The sequence below is a fragment of the Tamandua tetradactyla genome, chromosome 4, assembly GCF_023851605.1.
Source record: "Tamandua tetradactyla isolate mTamTet1 chromosome 4, mTamTet1.pri, whole genome shotgun sequence".
Classification (NCBI taxonomy): domain Eukaryota; kingdom Metazoa; phylum Chordata; class Mammalia; order Pilosa; family Myrmecophagidae; genus Tamandua; species Tamandua tetradactyla.
Genome location: NC_135330.1, coordinates 77441818 through 77466641, shown reverse-complemented (window position 1 = coordinate 77466641; position 24824 = coordinate 77441818). Strand labels below are relative to the sequence as shown.

The 24824-nt window shown below is 35.4% G+C and overlaps 1 protein-coding gene across 1 annotated transcript in view; it reads right to left on the bottom strand.

The window, feature by feature from the left end:
- SPATA17 (spermatogenesis associated 17) overlaps positions 1–24824 on the bottom strand; it is a 312689-nt gene that overhangs the window by 229218 nt on the left and 58647 nt on the right. The gene's annotated exons all lie outside the window — the stretch shown is intronic.

Below are 24824 nucleotides of genomic sequence, written 5' to 3'. Positions count from 1 at the left end.
AGGAATTCATATTTCAAGACATCTGGTTTAATGAAAAATTCAAAGAAATGCTGTCTTCAGTCGAAATCGTTCAAGGATATGGATGCAGTGATGAAGCAAAATTGTGCCTTCCAACCATCTGTACAAAATGTTATATACTTAGCTGCCTTCTGAGTAATTCTTGGGAATTTTATTTCATTTAATATTCATTTTAGCACCATAAAATCATAAATACAATGATATCATGTTACAGCAAATCCTCTGATACAGTGAAGACTTCCTCAAGTCTTGCTTTCTTTTTAGTAAAGACACGTTTATATATTAATACACAAATCTCTGTTGTAGTAAATAATCATTTAGTAACAGAGCTTATTTCAATGAAAATATTATTTTAAAGAAAATCTGCATATCTTCATATCTGTTCTATCTTTTAATTATGAATACAAAATTAACATAATCCATAATGGCAAAATAAATAGTAAAAGCAATGAAATATACTTTTTCAATACTATATTCAATTTCTGCCATTTTCATCCAACAAAATTCATTCATACAGGTAATCATAATAGAATTTGACACAGGTAATAAGTGTTAAATTTCAAGCAAAAATCAGAGAAAAGTGCCTCTTATATAGGGTTTTCCTCCCTATGACAAATAGGAATTCATATAAAAGGGTTTACTGTAATTAGTGTTATTTGAATTGCTTGGTCTGATCCAAAGCAAATTGTGTGTGGAAAGCAGCAGGACTGGATTATTTATCAACAGTCTGGGCAATTAAGAAACAGTTGGCTACAATATGTTATTTACAAATGAATACAATGATCTTATTTCACTCTAAATTTTCTCTCTTCCTTAGAGCAAGCAAGGCATAATTCTTGGTGTTTGAAGCGAATTTAAAATATTTACTTTAATATTGTATTTCTTCAAGTCATAGTGAGGCAGATAACACAATAAAATTTGTTTACAAAGAAAAAACATAATGAAAGGTACATATTTGAAAAAGTTTTGGTTCAGAAAAACATATTCTTTGCTTCTTATCTTAAACACATTGCTGTTTTAACTAGGGACATGGAATAGCAACAGAGTTTTTGAGCTTTTGAGCCACACACCAGAGTTCAATTCCTGGCTCTGCTTTACCATCTGTGTGCTCCTAAACAAGGTCTTAAGTCTTGATTTGCATCTTTACAAAATGGGATGATGCAAACTTCATAGAGTTTATGAAGATTAAAATGAGATAAAGTATTTAAAGTGATTGGGACATCTTTGAGGATCATTTTGAAAGGGTTTAACAGTAGTGCTGTTAAACCTTTTGTGGCTAAAGGTATATCATTTAAACCATACATAAAATTCCAAAATGTATAAAAGGCTAGATTTGATTCTGAGCTAAGAAGGAAGAGAGATATAGCTTTAGAGCCTTATTATGAATTCTGTAGTTAAAAGGTGAAAAAAACCTGTGATTCCTGTATGTCCTTTTTCAATCACTACTTGATGTTACACTTATTCTCAATTTTCTAGACCCAATGTTTTCAAAAGTACAAAAAAATGTGAATTTAATACCAAACATACCATTAAAACATAATGAAAATTATGTTTTTTCTTTATAAACTATCTGGGAGACAAAGATGGACAGTTTTACAAAATTTCACTAAGTCTTAGCATCTCCACTCTGGACAATTACTGTTTGTATTGACGTTTGTCTTTTTGGTTGCATGAAAAGTTTAAAGAAGTCATCCAAGAGTCCTTGTTCTTGAAATTCTTTTCTAAAATTCTGTCCTAAAAGTCTTTTATTTTCATTCCATGGAGTTGGAGACACAAAGCACATCCAAGCTACTAACAGTCAATAACTTATCCAATAGCAAGCTATTGTAATTTATTAGCAAACAAAATTCTTAAAATTTTTCTTTTATCATTAAGCTGCTTTAAAGGTGAAGAATAAAAATCTGGAGTGAAAAATCAAGCATAAAAAATGTACAGCTAGCTTTACTGTATAGGATACTTGATGCTCAATTATAGATGTTCTCCAAATGGTTGCTGAATGAAGGAAAGAAGGGGAAAAGGGAGAGAGGAGAAAGGGGGAAAGAAGGATAAATAAAAATGATATGCCACATTTATAACAGGTAAAATGGGAGAGAATTCCTGGGATCAAAAAAATAGAATTTGAATTCACAATCAATCATTTATCAGCTGTATGTCTGTTGTTATATATTGCTCAGCTCAATTTTTAGAAGGCTTCTAAAATTTTTCCCAGGGGGAGATATTCCTTTTTTAAAAAAAGCAATTTTCTGAGTGGTCAGTATCTGCATGACCTTTGGACAGGGCTAATATTTAAGGGGATTGCACCCGAGTGGCCATACTTGTTTATAGCTGGTGTCCCTTCTGATTGGCTCATTGCTAGTTCTGATGGGTGAGTGCTAAATATTTTGAATATCCTCCACTTGTAAGACGGACTTCTGAGTGCTTGATTTCGTGAGTGGTTATGTTTGTTTTTTATTTTATACTGATGATAAATTCTCTCATTTTCACCCATCATTTCCAATTAGTCCTTGAGCTCTGTCAAGTCTTTCCTCATAACTGAAGTACCTACAGTCTTCAGGTCTGCTTCATCTTACTTTTAATTCATTCTGAACACTTCCTCTAGATTAATTTGTAAAGTACTGCTTTTATTAAGCTCTTTTCTGTTTTTACTAATAGACTTCCAATACCTTCAAATTGCTTAAGGCAAGGGATCTTAATTGGACTGGTTTACGTAACTAACACAGGAGTATTTTAAAGTCACTAAGAAAGATGAAGTTTTAAACAGACACATAACTCCTAATCTTTTAATTTTTCTAGTAGGATGATAATTACTGATGAGAGTATATCCCATATTTCAGTTTCTTCTCTTTTTTTCTTAACAACCAGGTGAATTACAATGGGGGGTGATTTGACCTATAAGAGTCAAAGTTATATTCAAATTTCACCACCATCAAGTCTCAATATTTTCCCAATTATCTTGAACCTTTCCTCTCGATTAACTTTTTTTTTTTCGTATACTATATGATGGGATCACATTTCGTTATTTTTCCATCTGGGAATCCCATTATTGCAGCACCATTTGTTGAAATTTTTGCTTGTTTGTTAGTTTTGCTTGTTTGTTTGTATTTTGGGAAGTGCATAGACTGGGAATCGAACCCGGGTCTCCTGCATGACAGATGAGAATTCCACCACTGAACTACCCTTGCATCCATCTCTCCATTAACTTTTTCTTTTGGCATGGGCAGGCACCTCTCTCCATTAACTTTTGATCTGATCAAATAATTGAACATTTTTTCTTCTCTTACTTTCAGGCTCATATTAATCCTCCTGCCAGATCTCACTGGGCACTTGATCAAACATTCACCATTTCCTTCCAGCTGCTCGAATCCTATGTCTCCTGTTTTTCTTGCAAGGACTTCTAGAAGAAACTACCTTCTTTCCCCTATTCTGAGTGCCACCAGCTGAAAGAAGAGCTGTCATTGTCCTAGCTCCAATGATATTTTCAAGTCATTTCAGCTCAGTAGCATTTCTTTAAAAAAAAAAACAAAACCCTTTCTTTTGAGTCTTAAGATTCTCAGCTTTATTATTCTCTATAATCTTTGGATGCTGTCACCCTTCCTTTGGCCTGCAGCTAACACTACTCTTCTTGCCTGCTCCTATGCCTATCCCCAGCTCCAACCACAGTCCCTATGGACTTTGACGCCTACCTAAAGGTCTTACTTCATTACAACTCCTGTCATTATCCAGAATGTTCATATCATGTGGACAACATATCCATCTCACAATCACAATGACCTGCACTTCAGTTTAGCCTTATATTCCCATAACCACACTCCAGATCTTGTTACCAACTAGAAATGTTACACTTCTTACATCATAAAGTATGACTGCAAATTCCTTTCCTGAAAGCCCTTGTGACTTAATTTCCATTAGAAAGGACTTTTCCACCTAATTTAGACAGAACTTCCCTTTTCCTCTTTTTTTTTGCATGGGCAGGCACCGGGAGTCAAACCCGGGTCTCCAGTAGAGTAGGCGAAATTTCTGCCACTGAGCCACCATCCTTTTCCTCAGTTCTATGTTCTTTCTTCAAATATTTTCATATGTATATATAATGGCTAATAGTATTTTGCCATATGAACATAAATTATGTAATATTTGTTGACCATTTAGGTTGGAAATAAAAAGTTAGATTCAACGAGGAAATGGTCAACCATTTTTCAAAAACAAAACATTTAAAGTAATAGATATTTATAATAATTTTGATCACTAGACCTATACAACTTGACCAGATCAACAGGCTTTATTTGCTAGGTTGAGCAATATATAGGCTATATTCCCGTTAAAATAATAACAATGAAACCTTTAGAAGCCACGCACATGTGGATAATAGATTTGATGACTCTGAGCCTTTGCTATTTTCCACATCAGTGACTGACATTTTGAGTATAATCATTAAAATGGTTTCTTATCAAGTAATCATGGGTATTTTGTGCATATGCTTTGCCTTGTTTGCTGGCAACTGAAAACAATCTGGTCAATACCAACAGCTCATTTTTAAAACAACTTTTCCTTTCCATTAAAACAAAAAATTAGAGCCCAATTATATGACTTCTCCCAGTTACTATGAATATAATTTTTAAGAGCAAGTAAACTAAATCTAAACTCCTGTTATAATTACGATGAAAAATATTAATAAATTTAAAAATTGCCTTTGGTTTTTATTTAAAATATAGGAGTCTTAAAGGAAAAAACTATATTGCGTTTCAATTTTCTGTTCTGACACTAAAGGGTCAACAACTGAAGAGTGTTGCCTTATTTTATAACTGATCGGGAAGCCCTGTAAGAGACATATCACGTGAGTAAGGCAAAGCAGTTGCACAGATGGGTTCAGTGGTAGAATACTCGCCTTCAATGTGGGAAACCTGGATTCAATTCCCGGACCATGCACCCACCCACTCCCAAAAGAAAAGAGTAAGGCAAAGAACAAAAAATAACCAGTGTTGTAGAGGATGCAGAGAAACTTTAACTCTCATTCATTGTTGGTGGGAATGTAATAGGGTGCAGCAACTGTGGAAGGTAGTATGGTTCTCAAAAATTTAAATAGAATCACCATATGATCTGGCAATTCCACTCCTGGGTATACACCCATATAAACTGAAAACATTATATATATATATGCAAAAAACTGAAAACCTGTACTTGATGCACAAGTATCTGTTTTATCTGGACTCAAACAGATACTTGTACATGAATGTTCAAAGCAGCATTATTCACAGTAGCCAAAAGGTGAAAACAAATCAAGGATTCATGAACAGATGAATGGATAAACAAAGTGTGGCACATGCACACAAAGGAATTATTTGGCTGAAAAAGGAATGAAGTTCTGGGATATGGATGAAACTTGAAACCATTATGCTGTATGAAATAAGCAAGGCACATAAAGACAAACCCTGCATGATTTCTGTAATGGTTTGAATTTGTATGTACCCAAGAAAAGCATGTTTTAAGATGGAATCCATTCCTGTGGGTGTGAACATAGAACCTTGGCTGGGTCCAATCAGGATGGGTCTAAATCCTATTACAGGAATCCTTTATAAGCAGAATGAAATTTGGACAGACTCAGAGAAAGCCACAGGAAGCAAGAAAGTGAACATCAAGTGAACCTGGGACGAGAAGGGAGAGACTAGGAGATGCAGCCTTGATCCTTGCCACGTGACAAGCCAGGGACCATCGATCACCATCAAGCAGACACAAACTAACGCAGTCTTTGGGGAGGGACTTTTGCTTTGATGGGGCTTTTTCCTAACCTCAAATCTGTGACCATTAAATTTCCATTGTTTAAGCAGAACCACTGCATGGTAATTGCTTGAGCAGCCCAGGAAACTAGAACAATTTCACTTATGTGAAATAGTAATAAGTAGCAAATTTGTGGAGACAGAAATTGATTAGAGGTTAACAGGGGATAAGGGATAGGGAGATGGAAGAGTTGTTGCTTGGTGGAAATAGAGTGGAAATTTTTAAATAAAATGAATTTTAAAAAAAAACACAAACCATTCCACATTACGGATGTACCATATTTTATTTAACAGTTCTGTTATATATCTTTTCATTTTCTTTTTCATTTTTATGGTCCTATATGTTAAAAGAAAAAACCAAGAATGGGCATTTTCTCATCTATAGAAGAAACATTTATTCATCAATGAGGAGGGAAAAAACCTATACAGGCAACCATGTCAATCCTTTATGTGTTTTAAAAATAGTTACTAACATTTTATATATTTTTACCATTCATTAAAAAAAGCAAACTGCTGCTGTTTATCACAACAACATGCAATGGAATATGATAGTATAAGGCATCTTTGGCCCATCAAAAGTTAACAAAATTTTCTTCCATTACTACTCTTTTTTTTTATAATCAATCAACTATGAAAGCTTTTTAAAAAGCGGTGAAATACTAAGCACTACGTGATTATATTAAGCTTCAGTTTTCAGCAATATACTAACAGTTCTATAATTTGAACAATAACCTCTTTTAAATCATAACTGTCTTTATAAATGGAACTGTTCAACCAAGGGTATTAATACTTCAAACAAAAAAATTGATTAAATTATCTGCTAATGTGCTTTACCTTATGTATGCTATTCAGTAGATGATCTCAATTTAAAAGCAAAACATTGAGTTGCTTAGGACTATAGTTATATATATATATCTATTTTATAATTATACATATAGATTTAATCATGTGTTGGTGTAGCCTTTATATTTCTCTACTTTTTGAGTGTGTTGATAGAAACTATGTAGAGGTAAAATATGGGGGAAAAAAGGAAGATTGAAAAGAATAATAAAATCTATAAACACTCCCCTGGAGGGTACACGGATGGTCCAGAAGTAGAATGCTCACTTTCCATGTGGGAGGTCCATGCTCAATTCCCAGACCATATCCCCCCTCAAAAAACAAGAAACAAAAAAACTCTCCCATATTAGTAATATTGCTGAGTTCCCTCATAACACTCAAAGTGCTAGTTGAAAGATGCAGATGAATAGTATTTCAGTAATACAGGATACACAAATAATTTGTTTTATTTCATCATTTATGAAATAAAGTAGGGAGTAAGAAGGAAAAATCATGTAAAACACTATGGGGTTGAGAACAATAAAGGTCCCAAATAGTATGACCATTTGAATGTCTAATGGAAAGAACAGACTGTAGTAAAATTACAGCCAGAGTTCAGCATGTTTGAAATACATGTGCACTAAGCAGGTACATGACGTAACTACAATTTAACTTTAAAAAAAAAGAAGAATCAGACACATCTTCATGAGCAGGGAAGGGGTTTTTAGGATTGTGAACTAATAGTCCTGAACTTCTAAGATAGAAAAATTGGGGTTGTGTTGCCAGGGATAGCAGAATGAAAATCAGCAGTCCTAAAATAGGTTGAAAAGAAAAGCATGCAGACAGAAAAACAGGAAGGAAGAAAGAGTCAAATCACAAAAAAGAACCTAAAATGACTCTACAATAGTGGGTTAATAAAGCCAGCGAATTGGAGATTGCTTTACACTTGAAGACTGAATAAACTATTTAGTCTCACTATGAGCATTATTTAAAAGCTGGATAGAAATATAAAAGTACAGTGGTATTTTGAGGAAGGCTGTCTAAAAATACAGACTGTCTCTAAAGAGATCTTAGGACTTCTCTCTTTTCACAGAACTGTTTGTTTAATCATTTGAGACTAGTGACAACTGCAAGTTTCTTAACAGTATTCTCCTGTTGTTCCTATAATATTATGTCATGTTTTTCAAAAGTCTATTCTCTCTCTATAATTCCCTTTCCTCTTCTTAAATCCAACCTAGTGCATTCCACAAGCAGCAAATCTTGGCCCTCTCCTCTACTGTTGAAACATATTTTTCCATCAGATAGAAAATCCCATCATCATATAATGGTGGCTTTAAAACCTTAGTCTTCTGACCCTTTACTTAAGCACCTATTTAATAGTTCAGTTTAATAAACATTAATATTTATTGAGTGCTGACTGCAATATGCCAGACATTCTGCTATGTGATAGCATCATCATCTTATAAGATATCACCACATGGAGGTGTCCTAACATCATCACAAATTCTAAAAGCTTGTAAGCATCAAGGAATATCCCATTCAGTGTGCTTAGAAACATCCCTATTTCTGTTATCGTTTCAACCATTAATCTGTTTAGCTAAGACAAAAATCCAACTATCTCAGTAGTTTACAAAACAAAATGTTTATTTCTCCCTCACATTACCTATGGCCTAAGGTTCTCTGTGTCTGTGCTCTGCATGTCTCTTCATCTTAGCCCCAAGGCTAAAATGAACAGCCTAGGTCTGAGATTCTTGTGCCAGAGGGAGAGAGTGAGCCCCTTAAAGACTCAGCTTGTGTGTGGCATATGTCCCTTCTGCTCACTATACATGGCCAAGCCCCAAATCAATGGGATAGGGATGAATCATTCTTTCATGAGGAATGGAAGATCGGATAATTTTGAGCAATAATATAACTCTTCCACCATGGTACATGTACCACATCCATGTTGACCATCACAAACGTCTTCCAACTTGAGTCTCTGTGAATCATTCATTTATCAAGTCAGCAAATCTTCTGCAGCCCTTCCATGTGACTGGTAATCACTGTGATGAGTTTGAGATGCAAAAAAATTAAGAGCCGATACTGTTCAGGAGCTCCCAATCAAGAAAGAGGTATGTATATTAACAAATAAACAAATAAATGGTGAGATAAATGGCTGCATGGAAACAAGAAGGCACCCCTCATTTGCAGTCACCTAGAATTCTATTTTCTGCTAGAGGAAGTCAGTGAAGTTTACTCATTGAGGAGAGTTATGAAGAATGGTAGAGATTCAGGCCAAATTGGGGCAGATGATAGTGAGGAAGAGGGCATTCCAGGCAGAGTTTACAGCACTAACAAAATCCATGTAGATGGGCGAGGAATCCACATTTTGGGCAATAGCAAGTGGTTTGATGGACTAAAGAATACTCAAACAGGTGTAATGAAAAGTAAGACTAGATAAGAAGCAATTGTCAGACTATGAAAGTCTTGATACATTATGTTAAAGAGTATGAACTTTTTCCTGTATTCTATGTGAAGAAAGAATACTTTCCTTTAGGCAGGGAAGTAAAATGATGATGTTTATATTATAATCAAGAAACTTTTATCAGGGAAGATGGAAAGGATTCGATGACCAATAAGAGGCAAGGGGTAGAGAGTGGTGGTCTAGGATGTCTATTTCCCCAGTGCTGGATTTCTGATCGAATGATGGCACCATGAATCTGAAGAACACAATGCACAAAGAAGCAGGTTTCAGGTACCTGCCAGACATGTTTCATAGTTATATAGTATATGGTTCTGTATGGCGCAAGAGCTCAGAACCACAGGCATGCCATTAAATGTCCTTTATCTTATTTCTTCATCTATGAAATGAAGATACCATCTGTTCTTTCTATTTGACAGAATGTTACCAGGATCATGAGATAATGATAAAAACAAAAAAGAAATTTTTAAACAAGAAAAGCCTTTTAAAACGTAGGAAATTATTTTATAAAACTCACACTCAACTCCTTACCAACCTTCAACTTTTCTTCAAACTCACTGCAACTAGATCAGCATCCTCACCATTTCCCAATATGCCATGCTCATTCCCAATTTCAAAATTTATTAATGCTGCTCCTATCTTGAAATATCCTTGCCTTTCCCCAATTTCTAATCCACTGATCTCTGGAGGCTCAGCTCAAGTCTCATTTCCTTGACCTTTGGAGCTGTCATTATCTGCTCATTCTACAAAATCGTAGAGCATTTAGTTTCTCTCCCCATGTATGTGTGAGTGTGTGTATGTGTATGTGTGCATGTGTGTATTTGGTGGAGGAGTTCTTTTCTAACTTTCTTTTTAAATTAATTAATTAATTGGAGAATACATTTGAATTATGCAAAATTTTAAAACTACAAAATAGTTTTCTGCAAAAACTGTCCTTCCAATGCTATTCCTGAATTACTCAGTTCTCTCCCCCCAGGCAATTAACATTTTCAGTTTTTTGTGATCCTTCCAGAGATACGTACGTAAGAAAATTAAATCACTGGATTTCAAATCATGCTCTGGTGTCTCGGGTGACAATGAAAGCCTCAGGGAAAGAATACAAGCAATTTCATTTTTCAGCTTCCAAAATAGCTGTACTACTTTACTTGTATCTGTCTTATATATATGGTTTAAATTTTTGTTAAAAGTTTAGCTAAAGAAGTAATTCTGTTAAAACAAACTTTTAAAATTACTAACCTACTACTATTCCTTTTATAACTTAATCATAACTATATGGCAACATTGTTATTGTTGTCCATAGATGTTAGCCAAAATATTATGCACAATAAATATTGGAAATGGCGATGCCATAAACAGAGTTAGTATAGCACTATAATGTGCTCATGTGTGGGACAGCATAATTTATGCAAATTCAAACAGTATTCTCAATTCGTGTCCCACTGTCCTACCCAAGAAAATAACAAGCCCTTTCACACACTCTTGCTTCAGAAGGTTTCTGTGGTTGTCCACCCCAGCTTTGTTTTCCTGAAACCTAAGCTAAGACTATGCTGGTGGATAAGGAAATAGGTGTGGACAAAGTCAAAAGAGAGAGGAGCAAAATTTCCACATCCTTGGTATAGAGCTATGCATTCGTTCTTGTGATGTGGAAATATAATATTTGGCCCTCCTATTGCTCCAGGGAAGGTTAATCTCTGTAAACCTCTAAGGGAAGGTTTACAGAATCTGATGGAAGCTGTGGAAGAGACTAAACTCTAAGACAAGAGATTTTAACTCTGGCAAACATTCCAATACCCTACAGAGGTCAGAGAATCCTTGAAGGGTGAACCATGAAGAACCAAACACACGGACTTGGACAAAGGGCATCTTTTGAATGAAGGCAGGATTCTCTGATGTATTGGACACTACCTAAGTCCCATGGGATCCCTGTATAATTCAAAGGAAGAAAATCTCTTATACTGACTGAGATTGAATTGTCCACCAAAACAACAAGATAAGAGCCTGTCATTTATATACTGAAAAGAAACAAATGACGTTTTCTACACACTTGATATCTACTATTTGTGCAACATGAATCTCTAAAATGGCCACAAAATAGAAAGTAATTCTAAATCTTATTTGCCTACTAAACCCTTTTTTTAAAAGGACACTGTGAAACCAAGGTTTAAAAAAAACACTTTGTGAAACACTCATTTGGCATATTTGTGTATGTGACAGTCATTCAATAAAACTATAAGCTCTTAGAAGCTAGGGATTGTATTCTTTTGTTTTAGTACAGCTCTCAGCAACCATCACAATGCTGATATACAGCAGGTACACAGTACCTAATTAATGTTTAATAATAATAATAGTAATAACTATAACAATAAAATTAGCTACCACTTATTGGGTATCTACTATATCACAAATTTTTCATGAGTTTATCATTTAGTCCTACAAGAATACTGTAACCTTCATCTTATAGCTGAAAAAAAACCTGGGATTCAAAGAGGTTAAGAAAATTATCTCAGGTCATTGGGAAAGTAAGCATCTCTGAGTCTAAGATTCTCCATCTATAAAATAGTAATGATATTTATAGGGTTGATGTATGAAATTACAGAGTTGTTATAAGCATTAAGTATGTAAAAGGTTTAGTGGAATATTCAATTCACATTAAGCAATCAGTAAATAGCGGCTATTTTAATCTCATTCAAGATTAACTGAGAGCTTATTATGTTTTATGTCCTGTTAGTCAGTGTACACAATGGTTAAATAAATAAATAAATCGCAAAATAGGTAGGCTCTAGATACCCTAACAGCCTATGAAAATGTTGCTTTTATATTAATAAGTTTAGCACAATGATAAATAACCTAAATATTTTAAAGGGTCAAATTAAGATATTATATGAACTCAGTCAGGCTCAAACATTTCAATGGACAGACCTATTATTCCCTGACCTATATTCTTTGGTTTAATGGAATATGGAGACAAACTAGTATGCATCATATTTATGCATTTAATTGTGACTATCAGTCTATATTTCTAAAGGTTTTTTGTCTTTTTTGGGTGTCTCCCTATATATGTGTATTTCTTTTTTTCTTTCTTCTTTTTTTTTGGCATGGACAGGCTCCAGAAATCAAACTCGAGTCTCTGGCATGGCAGGCAAGAATTCTGCCACCATTGCACCATCCCATATATGTATTTCTATATCTATATCTATATCTATATTTATATCTATACATACACACACACACACATACACACAGGCAGATATGTGATATGTATATCAATAGGGAATTTTGTTCACAATGATTTTAGGGGGTAGGTGAGTGGTAATGCATGGGCCAGGAATTGAACCCGGGTCTCCTGCATGGCAGGCAAGAATTTTACCACTATATGACTCTATATTTTTGTTGTACAAACACTTTCAAATTCCTTGTCATACTCAAGGCCGATGGTTGCTCTTTAACATAGCTAGTAAAAATAAAATGAGATAGAAATGGGGCCATATCTAGTAGACCAAGATTAAAAATAAATATAATAAATGCCGTGACTTAGAGAAAGGGCTAAAAAATAATCCATTTGACTGAGTAACCCCACCCAAAGGGCCTTTTTTTTAATGCCAATTCGCTTGTTGTGTGAAAAATAATATATATGTATATATTTTGTGTATATATATATATATATATATACACAAAAAAGCAGTCAATTTAAAAGCACACTGCAACAATTATTTATAGCACAAATTTCAGAGTTTGGTATGGGTTACATAATTCTGCAATTTTAGGTTTTTCCTTCTAGCTGCTCCAAGAGGTTGGAGACTAAAAGAAACATCAATATAATGATTCAGGAGTCATAACCATTTGTTGAATCCTATCTTCTCTTTTATAACTCCATCTTCTCCTTTGATCTTTTTAAAAAAATTATTTGTTTTTATTGATATATATTATATATTCACATACCACATAATCATCAAAATGTACAATCAAGGGTTCACAGTATCATCATATACTTGTGCATTTATCATCACAATCAACATTTTTGGGGAAAAAATAACATATATACATACAAAACAGCAATAAATTTCAAAGCACATCACAACAATTACTTATAGAACAGATTTCAGAGTTTGGTATGGGTTATAGTTCCACAATTTTAGGTTTTTACTTCCAGCTGATCTAAGATACTGGAGAGTAAAAGAAAAATCAATATAATGATTCAGCAATCATACTCCTTTATTAAACTCTAACTTCTCTGTATAACTCCACCATCATTTTTTATCTTTCTCCCACTCTTTAGGAGTATTTGGGATATGCCCATTCTAACTTTTCTTTTATTTTTGAAGGGGCTGTTGATTATATGGGTAGGGGGATTGAACTAGTTGATGTTCTGGAAAGGTTGGCCATTCTGCATTTCAGGTCTTATCTGGTCCAGGGGCCCATCTGGAGGTTGTAGGTTGCTGGGGAGTTACCTTAGTGCATGGAACCTTTGTGGAATCTTACATATTTCCGTAGGTGTTCTTTAGGATTGGCAGGAATGGTTTTGGTTGAGGTTTGTTTGGGCAAGTTAAGATAGGAAGCAATGTCTAACTGAAGCTTGAATAAAAGTGACCTCCAGAGTAGCCACTCTACTCTATGTGAACATTCTCAGCCACTGATACCTAATTTGTTGCACTTCTTTTCCCACTTTTGGTCAGGATGGCATTGTTGATCCCATGGTGCCAGGGCCAGGCTCATCCCTGGGAGTCGCCTCCTGTGCCACTGAGGGAGACTTTCACCCCTGGATGACATATCCCACATAGCAGGTAGGGTAATGGTTTCACTTACAGAGCTGGGCTGAGAGAGAGAGAGAGAGAAAGGCCACATCTGAGCAACTAAAGAGGTCCTCCAGAAGTAATTCTTAGACATACTTATAGGAAGGGTAAGCTTCTCTGCTGCATACACAAGCTTCACAGAGCAAGCCTCAAGATCAAGGGCTTGGCCTACTGGTTTGGGTGGTATTTTTTGACACAGTATCAGGGGTTTCCCTGGTGTTAAAGTTTAATAGTTCCATAACTTTTCTCCCATCCCTCAAGGGACTTTTCTAATACTTTTTGATTATTTGCTTAAAATATTCTGGGAGATTATCTGCTTAATATGCTCTGGATCAAAGGGTCTTAAGTATAACTTAACAGCCACCCAACAAACCTCACTGCAATCAAGGAAGGAAAAAAAAACATGAAAAACAAAAAAACAGGACCATGACTGATTGAGCCTACTTGACCACCTGACAAGAAATGAAATCAAATGATGGTGAATATTTTGATCAAGTGCCCAGTGAGATCACTGAAAAAAAATGATTTAAAATGGGGGCTGTTAAGTAAGACAAAATGGCCACTTGCCTTGTGCCTTGCCAAGGAATGATTTTCCAGAAGACAAACAATTGTCTGCAGGAGCTCTCCAAGAAACACTCCATTTGGAATTTCCCTAAATATCTTTATAAGCCTCTGTGACCAGATGGCTATTGAGACTCTCACCCTAGCTCCCCAAGTTGACATCTCCCTGCTTGAGCAATTTATCCTTCAATATACCCACAGCTTTGATTTAAACAGTAATAGACATTTGTCCTTTGTGTCTGGCTTATTTCACTCAACATGATGTCTTCAAAATTCATCCATATGATTGCATGTATCAGAACTTCATTCTTTTTTATGGCTGAATTATATTCCATTGTATGTATATACTATATTTGTTTATACATTCAGTTGTCAATCTGTTGATGGGCACACGGGTTGCTCCCATTTTTTGCAACTGTGAATAATGCCGCTATGAAAATCTGTGTGCAGATATCTTGTGATGGCAAGGTGCTGGTGTCAACTTGGCCAAAAGATTGTGCCCAGTTGTCTGGTCAGGCAAGCACTGGCCTGACTGTTGCTGCAAGAATATTTCCTGGCTGGTTGATAAACTGGAAGGCTGGTGTATTAAGTCATCAGTCAGTTGATTGCATCAGTGGCTAATTATAGATGTGATCAACTAATGCATGTCTCCCACAATGAGATAATTCAACCAATTGAGGGCTGTTAAGGAAGAAGAGAGACTCTTTCACTGCTCCTTCAGCCAGTGAGCCTCTCCTGTGGAGTTCATTCAAACCCTCCACTAGAACTGCCAGTTTCACAACCTGTCCTGTGGATTTTGGACTCTTCCATTCTCTTGGATTCATGAGACACCTTTATAAATCTCATATTTACAGATCTTTCCTGTTGGTTCCATTTCTCTAGAGAACCCTGACTAACAAAGCTTGGTACCACGAGTGGTTCTTGAGAAACAGAATCTAAAAAGTGGGTTTTTACAATTGGTTTTCTACTCTGACTAGATTCAGAGACATTAATGACTCTATTTCCAATAATCAAGATGGCACTGACAGTCCATGGGGTGAGTTGGCAGAAGAGATACTCAAAATATCATCATTAGATTCTCCTAATTGTATGCTTATACGGAGCAAGGCTCTGGGTGATAATGTTTCTGACACCTTTATGGAGTTTTTGGACACCTTTATGAAATAAATTAAGAGGTATAATGATGTTAGCTGGTTGTTGTTAGATACGCTGGAAACGGTGATGAGGGAAAGGGATGAGCTGAATGCTTCAGTGTTCAAATTTGAAACTTCAGTGCCGTATGAACAATGTAAAAGTTTCCATGTGTGACCTGAAAGAAAATCTTATTTTCTGTGTTCACAGACTTGAGATCTCTGAAAATCAGGCACAGGGCTTCATTGTGCAAGCAGCAGATTTACAATGCAAACTAAAATCTCAACCTTGGGAGGTGTCTGCTATTAAAATATGGGCTTTGATTGGAAAAACAGGATCCTGAAACGTGGGATGGTGATATATGGTTTGATAATGATGGCAATGAGAAGATGGGATCCCTGGAATCTGCTGATCCTTTGTCAGATAGATCTGTAATGGACTTCCCTGAGGAAACAGCTTCCCAGCCTCTAGTCTCCTCAGAGCAGTCTGCCATCCAACATCCACCTAAGGGGATTAACCCTTCACTGCCTGCTAACCCTGTAACCACCTCCCCTGGGGAAATAGCACTCACTCCTCTGTCTGGAGCTACTAATTCTCTTTCACCAGATGAAACTGCAATGGAATGCCCTGAGGTAATTGGCTTGAAAGTCACTTCTGTTTCTTTTCCTGACCCACCCCTATCACCCCTCTTTTCTTCAAGACCTATAACTAGACTAAAATCCCAACAGGCCACAAAAGGTGAAGTACCAAGAGTGGCCCATGAGGAGATACACTATATTCCAAAAGAACTGCATGAATTTTCCCATGTGAATAGACAGAAATAAGGGGAATATGTGTAGGAATGGATATTAAGGGTGTGGGATAATGATGGAAGAAATATAAAGTTGGCTCAAGCTGAATTTGTTGATATGGGCCTACTAAACAGAAATTCTGCAGTCAGTGTTGTAGATCAAGGGGTTAGAAAAGGCATTGACAGTTTGTTTGGATGGTTGGTTGAAACAAGGATCAAAAGGTGGCCAACATTACCTAAGATTGAAATGCCAGAACTGCCCTGGTATAATGTAGATGAGGCTTAGAGAGACTGGGATGTTAGAGTGGATTTATCATGGAAGACCTGCTCACACATGATAAGGACACATCACTCAGCAGAACCTTGAGAAATAAATATGTGAGACCAGCTCCATCATCCATAAAGAGCTCTGCAGCCGCCCTTCTCTGTAGGTCAGATATTACTGTGGGATTTGCTGTCACTGAAATGGAATCCTTAAACGCAATGGAGATGACCAGATCCCAAGTTGTCAGAAGCCACGTGGCAACAGTTAATCACCACAGACAAGGTGGGTGTGGCCACCATAACGGACAGCAGACCTAAAGCAGCAGTCAAAATAATCTGACGTGCAGAAACTTGTGGACTTGGCTAGTAGACCATGGGGTACCTAGAAATAAAATGGATGGGCAGTCTACTAAATTCCTGTTTGAGCTGTATAAGCAGAAGAATTCTAGGTCAGGTGAACAGAAGTCTAACCTGAATTACAAAAACACAGAGTCGTGGCTCCTTAATTAATTCACAGACTTGAGACAGTTTACAGATCCAGAGCTCCTCAAATAAGGGGAGGACCAGGTATCCTTGGGGAAGGACCCTTTTACACTGTCCAAAATTTATACTGCTAACCTTCCTCCCAGCCTTCACCAAGGAGACCTATGGCACTGTACTACACAATGAACCCTAAGTTAAAGCATGGACTACAGTTAATAGTGCAATCATAAAAACGTACTATCATCAATTGTAACAAATGTTCCACACCAATGCAAGGTGTTAATAATAATAGGGTGGTATATGGTAATCTTATACTTTATGCATGATTGTTTTGTAAACCCACAGCTTTCCTAATAAAGAAAAAAAGCAATAAGCAAGCAAATAAATCAAATAGAATTATTTTCAAAGAAAGAGTTTACCACTTATCAGATTTAAAACCATCAAGAGCAAATCTGAGGAAAACTCTACCTTTTGACTTTTTTTTCAAAGAAGCCAAACATAATAAGATCCATATTTGGAGAATAATATAGTATATATATATATATACTATATATACATTGGAGAATATATATATATATATTGGAGAATAAATGTGATGCCCAGTTTGGGTACTCCCCTTTAACTTTGGTAAACACACAAAAGTTATAAAGGAGCTTTCTCGGGTGGCTCATTATTTTAACTTTTAAAAATATATTTTCAGCAACCCCAGGTCATTAGAATAAATATTGATTCCAACATAACTACTTAGATGAATAAAAGTCACTGAAATATATGCACTCTGGTGTGTCTGATTAAAAAGAACTCTCATTAATCATTCATAATCATCTGCCTGGTGGCATGTGAGCAGAAAATACAGCAATGAAAGTTGTCAGTAATACTCATGGAATCCCATATGCATAAATATGCTCTCCTGTCCTTGTCTGTACCATTGATATATATCCCCAATCACTAAAGAATAATTGGGCTAAATGTGCTCATTACTCCATAGAAAATACCTCAAATCTTTGATCATCCTATTAAAGTGATCTGAGTTCATAAAAAATTGGTATGAAGTTGCACCTACTGGCCAAATCTGGGACAATTTGAGCATCAAAACAAATAGTGATAGTAACTACCCACTGAATAAAATAGAAATACATGAGTTTGTTCTAATGTAAAAAAAATTAATTTAAAAAATAAGTAGAGGAGGATAAATTCTTTCTTATAGCATAATGCTAATAATAAATGCAGAAGAAATGATGGGGTTAGAAAAATCACCATTTGACAGAAATAGTAATAATTGATTCTATAAAGAATTATCATTGCATGTCAAACCAAAGTTTGATGAGTAAGAAAATTTACACACAGTCTTCAAGTACCTCCCCATAAGAAAATAGTAGGATGTTTACAATACAGAAACTTGACAGATGCCACATTAAACGATTAACATTAACACAAGCAGCATGGGACAGACTGATGTCATGTGCCTCCTAATATGCTGTACTGAGATGCATTTTGGCTAAAACTGCATAACCTCAATTAAAAATGATGAAATATAAGAAAAATAAAAACTGAGGAAAATTCTGAAAACTAACTAGTCCATACTCTTAAAAAATATCAAGGTCATGAAAGCAAAGATAGATTGAGGAAGTAACTATTCCAGATTAAAGGTGACTAGACATGACAACTAAATGCAGTGTGTAATCCTGGTCTGAACTCTGGAAACTATTTTGTGTTTGCTATAAGTGACATTATTGGGACAATCAATGAAATATGAATACAGTCCATAGATTAGATAATAGTACTATATGTGTCAATTTCCTAATTTTGATCACTATGATATATTTATGTAGAAAATACACAGATATATTTAGCTGTAAGGGGAATTACATCTGAAAATTTCAAATGATTCAAAATAAGAATCTATATATAAAGAGGGAAGAGAGGAAAACATAATATGAATGCAGAGACAGGAGATAAAATTATAAAGCAAAATTCTTCATGTGAATGAAAGAATCTGTGTGAAGGATAAATGGGAGTTCTTGTACAAAGAGAAAAATTGCAATGTTTCTGTAAATCTGAAACTACTTCATATTTTAAAAAGTACTTTGAAAATGGCCTGAAATATCAATGGAAGTACAATTTTTAAAACTATGTCAAAATTAGAAAGAAAGAAGAAAAGAAGGAAGGGAAAAGGAAGGGGAATGAAAACTAGGTCTGGAAAATAGTATTAAAGAAATATCAACAGAAGTTTGGTGTGTAAAAGAAACAGATGTTTGATCACTTTTTTTACATATTTATAGGACAAAATGCTTCAAACATTATATAAAAATCTCCATTAAAATTATAAATTCATATAGCATATGGAATATGTTATTATAGTCAATGAATTATTTGCCTCTATACATCTTAAATAAGCAATTAGGGCTTTTGTATCTACATCAGCTAAAAGATAATTACCAAATTGCTTGACCATCCAAGGTGAAAAAATAACAGAAGAAAATAAAATCTCAGTTTAACAGTATATATATATATATATATATATAATCACACTTTGAGTATAACATCATGTCCAGGAAACATTTACAAAGTTTCCTTCAGTCTGACTTCATCTTTTTTCATTGACTCTGTGTTCAATGTCAAAAGTTGTCACAGACTCCTAAAACTATTGTTTCTATACCAACTCTCATTTTTCTTCAGAAGAACATCTCAAAATTAGGTAGATTTATCTCTTCAATAATATATATAACTATATACTTAAATGCATCAATTTAGGAATATATGCTACAGAGGACATAGATAATGAAAAGAGTAGATACATAAATTATCTGGATATAATCTTTAATTTTCTAAAATATCAAGCTACTAGATTCTAGTGGGGATGTAAATTTAATACTGATTCAGATGGGCTAGAGGTGAATCCCATAACTAGCTTTAAACTCAGAAAGGTTCTTTTCCTACTTCATTGTTTTTCCTATTTAGTCTGGAGTGGTAATTATTATTTCTGGACTCTGTGAGGCTGTTTATATATATATATATAAACCTGGTATTTAGATACAAGAATGAAGCTGATCAGTTTGGAGTTAAAGTAGTTCAGAACACAGGGGTAAGGAAGACATTATCTATATTTTAAAACAACACATACTCTTTGAGACCATAGGAAGAAAAGTTTATTTTGTCTGGAACCTAAATTTTCTGTAGCACATAATCTAACTCAACCTATCTGTATAGCTCATTTGAACAACTGAAACACAGGGAGCCCAGAATAAGAAAGAGGGCCTTTAATACTGTATAGCTTAATGTAATGCCTGGGTATCCTAGAATATATTAAGCAGATAATTTTAAAGTATTGGCAAGATTCCTTGAGGGATGGAAAAAAATATATGGAACTATTAAACTTTACCATCAGGGAATCCCCTGATACTGTGTCAAATTTTAGGGGTACCCAAATCAATAGGCCAAGCCCTCGCTCTTGAGACTTACTCTTGTGAGGCTTATGTAAGTAGCGAAGAAGCTTATCCTACTTGTAGGCATGCCTAAGAATTATTTCCAGAGGAACTCTTTTGTTGCTCAGATATGACCTCAGCCTCTCTAAGCCCAACTCTGCAAGTGAAAGCATTGCTGTCCCCATGTGGGACATGACATCCAGGGGGGAAAGTCTCCCTGGCAGCATGGAAGATGACTCCCAGGGAGGATAAGTCTAGCCTTGGCATCGTGTGATCAACAATTCCATCCTGACCAAAAGTGGGAAAAGAAGCATAATTAAAGTATCAGTGGCAAAGAGAGTTCAAATAAGATCGAATGGCTACTCTGGAGATCACTCTTGTGGAAGCTTCAATTAGATATTGCAACCTATCATAACTTGCCAAACCCCAACCAAAACCATTCCAGCCAATCATAAAGAACACCTACGGCAATATATAAGATTCTACAAGTTTCCATGCACTAGAGTAACTTTCCAGAAACATACGACCTCCAGATGGGTCCCTGGACCAGATACCTCCTGAAACCTAGAGGACCCAGCCTCTCTAGAACATCAGATAGTTCCATCTCCCTATCCCATATTAGTGACAGCCCCTTCCAACATCAAAAAGTTTAGAATGGCCATAGCCCAAATACCCCTAAAGAGTGGGACAGAAAGATCAAAGGTGATGGTGGAGTTATACAGAAAAGATAGGATTTAACCAATGAATATGATTGCTAAATCATTAAGTTGATAACTCTTTTAATCTCTAGCATCTTAGAGCAGCTAGGAGTAAAAACTTAAAATTATGAAATTGTAACCCATGCCGAACTCTGAAATATACTCTACAACTAACCGTGGTGCTGTGCTTTAAAATTTATTGCTTTTTTTGTATATATGCTATTTTTCACACACAAAAAAGAAAAAATCTATTGTGATGATAAAAAAAAATATTTATTCCTCCAAGCCTACTATATTCTGGAGCAATTAGAAGGAAAAATCTGAAATGATGGTATGGTAGCCCATGACAAACTGTGGGATCTGTCCTGTACCTGCTTGTTAAAGAGTGTTTTGAAAACTACTGAATTTTTCTTTTTTTGCTTTGTATATATGTCATATTATACAATAAAAAGGTTTTTAAAAAAGCAATTTTATGGACAACTACCAGTATACTACCTCTGATTTCCTTTCTTATAATAAAATTATACATATACATATTCATATATGCACATAAACATGCAAAGAATAAATAATTAACACAGACACCTAACAATGAAATTATTATGTGAATACTCATTAGTGAAAAAAATATGAAATGCAACTTATTGATGTGGAAAACTCTCACCCACATTACACCAAGCAAACAGCCTCAATGACTTTGAGTAATAATAATAATAACAGTATAATAAATAGAATAGCTACCATCTTTTAACACCTACTATGTGTCACTCATCGTTCTGGGTATTTTACATCAGAATTTTACCTAATTTTCACAAATCTTACAGTCTTATCTCATTTTAAAGGGAAAGGAAATAAGACCACACTCCAATATGTTAAATAACTTGCCCACAGTCACCAAACTTTCATTCTCAGGTCTAAAACCAATGCACTTTCTACTATAACTTTGCTTTAGCTTCTAGGCTGCTACAACAAATACCAAACAATGGGTTCACTTTGGTTCTGCTTAATAAATTTTGAAATTCAAATAGAGACGATTAGCAAAAGCAATGCTTTCTCCCAGAAGACTGTAGCATTTTGAGGATTGCCACTGGCAATCCTTGGTCCTTGGCTTTCTATCACATGACAATGAACATGGCAGCTTCTTCACCTTTCTTTTTGGGTTAGTTGATTTGCAGTTTCTGGATCTTCCCTGTGACTTCTTTCTACCTGACTTTCACTCTGCTTACAAGGACTCCATTAATCCAGATTAAAACCCATTCTGATTTAGTTGGGTCACTCCTTAATTGAAATAACATCTTGAAGAGACCTTATTTACAATCAGTCCACACCCACCAGAATGTTGACCAAAATCAAGAACATGTTCTAATTCTGGTACACAGTTCAATCCACATCAACCATCAAGAGTCAAAAACTGGGTCAAGACTCAAGGGTCTTATGTATTATATATATATAATATGTATAAAATGTTTATCAACATTGCGTGATGCTTAGCAGATAGTGAAAAACTTAGCTTTCTTTTCTTCCCAATTTTTCCTCTCCAAAATGTTAAGCAGAAATAGAAATAGAAATAGAGGCATTTGACTTTAGAGTAGAACAAAGAGTTAGTTTTGAAAATGGTGCCTTTAACCAGAAACAAATCAAGAGAAAAAACATTTAAGATATATTATACTCAGTCAGACCAATGATTAATAGGCTCAATTTTGGGTTTCAGCCTAATAAAAGGAATATCATGGTATGGTAGAAGTAACAGGGGTGTTCATTCCTCTAGTTACTTATAATAATGTTTAGTAGGCATCTTCTATGCCAGGCATCATGCTTGAAAAATACAACAGATAAAAGAAAGACACTGTCTCTGTTCTCATAGAGATTAAGACTCAAAAGGAGGATGTAGGACGTTATCAGACCATGGCAACATAATGTGAAAAATTCTATAATAGTAGAAGTAAGGGTGCTGTGTATACCAAATATGTCACAATGAAGATGTGTCTGAGCCTCAGTTTCCTAATCTGCCAAATGATACTACAATAGTTACTTTTAATGAGAATGATGATCTCTGTGTCTTAAATTTATGCAAAAATACCTGGCAAATAGCAGGTGTTGAATAAAGAATAGCCATTATAAAAGCATCAAGTAATCTTTTGTTGCTTTCCAAAAACATCAATTTCAAATAAAATTTTGATATGCCCATAAATATATGTAACTTTCTATAAAAATACATTGTGGATCTGTATTTTATTAATTTAAATTTTATTTACAATGTAAAACAAGCTCTAGTAGGTATTAGGATTCTCAGGGAAACAGAATCATTAGATGATACCTGTGAATATGATATTATAAAAGTGTCTCACACAATCATGGGGATGCAAGAGTCCAAAATCTGTACGGCAGGCCATGTGCTGTCAGCCTTGATGAAGGTCCTCAATGGACTCCTCAGGAAAGGCTGGCTGGCTGAAGTGGAGAGATTCTGTCTTCTGAAATTTCCTTAAAAGCCCTTATGTGATTAGATTAAGCATCACTCATTGCAGAAGACACTCCCCATAGCCAAATAAAGACGTAATCAGCCAAAGATGCAACCAGTGCCATCATCACTTCTGATGACAAGTACATGAAATGTCTTCACAGCAACAGACAGGCCAATGCTTACTTGATCTGACAACCAGGAACAATCACCTGGCCAACTTGACACAGGTGTCTCCTGGCCGGAGACACACGAACCTTAACGTCACAGTCCACCCTTTGTCAACTTGGCAGCTATACACATCACCTTGAAACAGACTTAATCTTTAAATAGAAAACAATAACAGATACATTTTTTTTCTACCTACAATACTTAACTATCATGCAAAAACCCAGAAATACACTAAATCTCTCTAGAATAGAGTGCAAGTCCTTGGGTAATATTGACTTTTAAACTTGATATCCTATAACTTAAATACCATAATGTGAACAAAAAAACTTACATCATATGAGAAAGGAGGTAAGATAGGGAGCAAAACAAAAATTTTGATTTATGTAAAGTTACAAACATGCTCATTACAAAGCAAGGAAGAAATAGTCATACCACTACAGTCCTTGATTCTATAACTGATCACATGATTGTAGTTCATATTTATCACTAATTTTTTCCACTATTCATTCCATGTTCCCTTTCCTCTCAGCAAGCACCTCAGCTGGCAGTGGTTCTTTGCCTGGTGGGGATACCCAAACCTTCATTCCAGAATTTTCTGGGCCATTGGTAATCCTGCCAGGATTCAGTTGCTGTAGATTTCCATTGACTTTAATCACAGTATATGGAAGCATTAATAGATGTCCTGGGGGGTCTCTTGTATTCTAGGCAGACTCTTCTTTATCTCCATTGTATAGTTGTAGTCCTATTTCCCCTTGATAGTCATAAGGAATTCCCTTCTTTGCCTGTTGATTCAGCAGCATGAGAAGCCCAAAATGGCCAGGTGGCTGTCTTAACTTCCAGTTCAATAGAATTATTGTTGTGTCTCTGGTTGGAAGCATGTCTTCTGGAACTAAGACCTGTAAACCAGCAGAGCAGGGGCAGGAAGCAAAATCTTTCCCCTGGAGGGGATAGTGAATGGTGCCACTCCTATTTTCACCCTTTGAT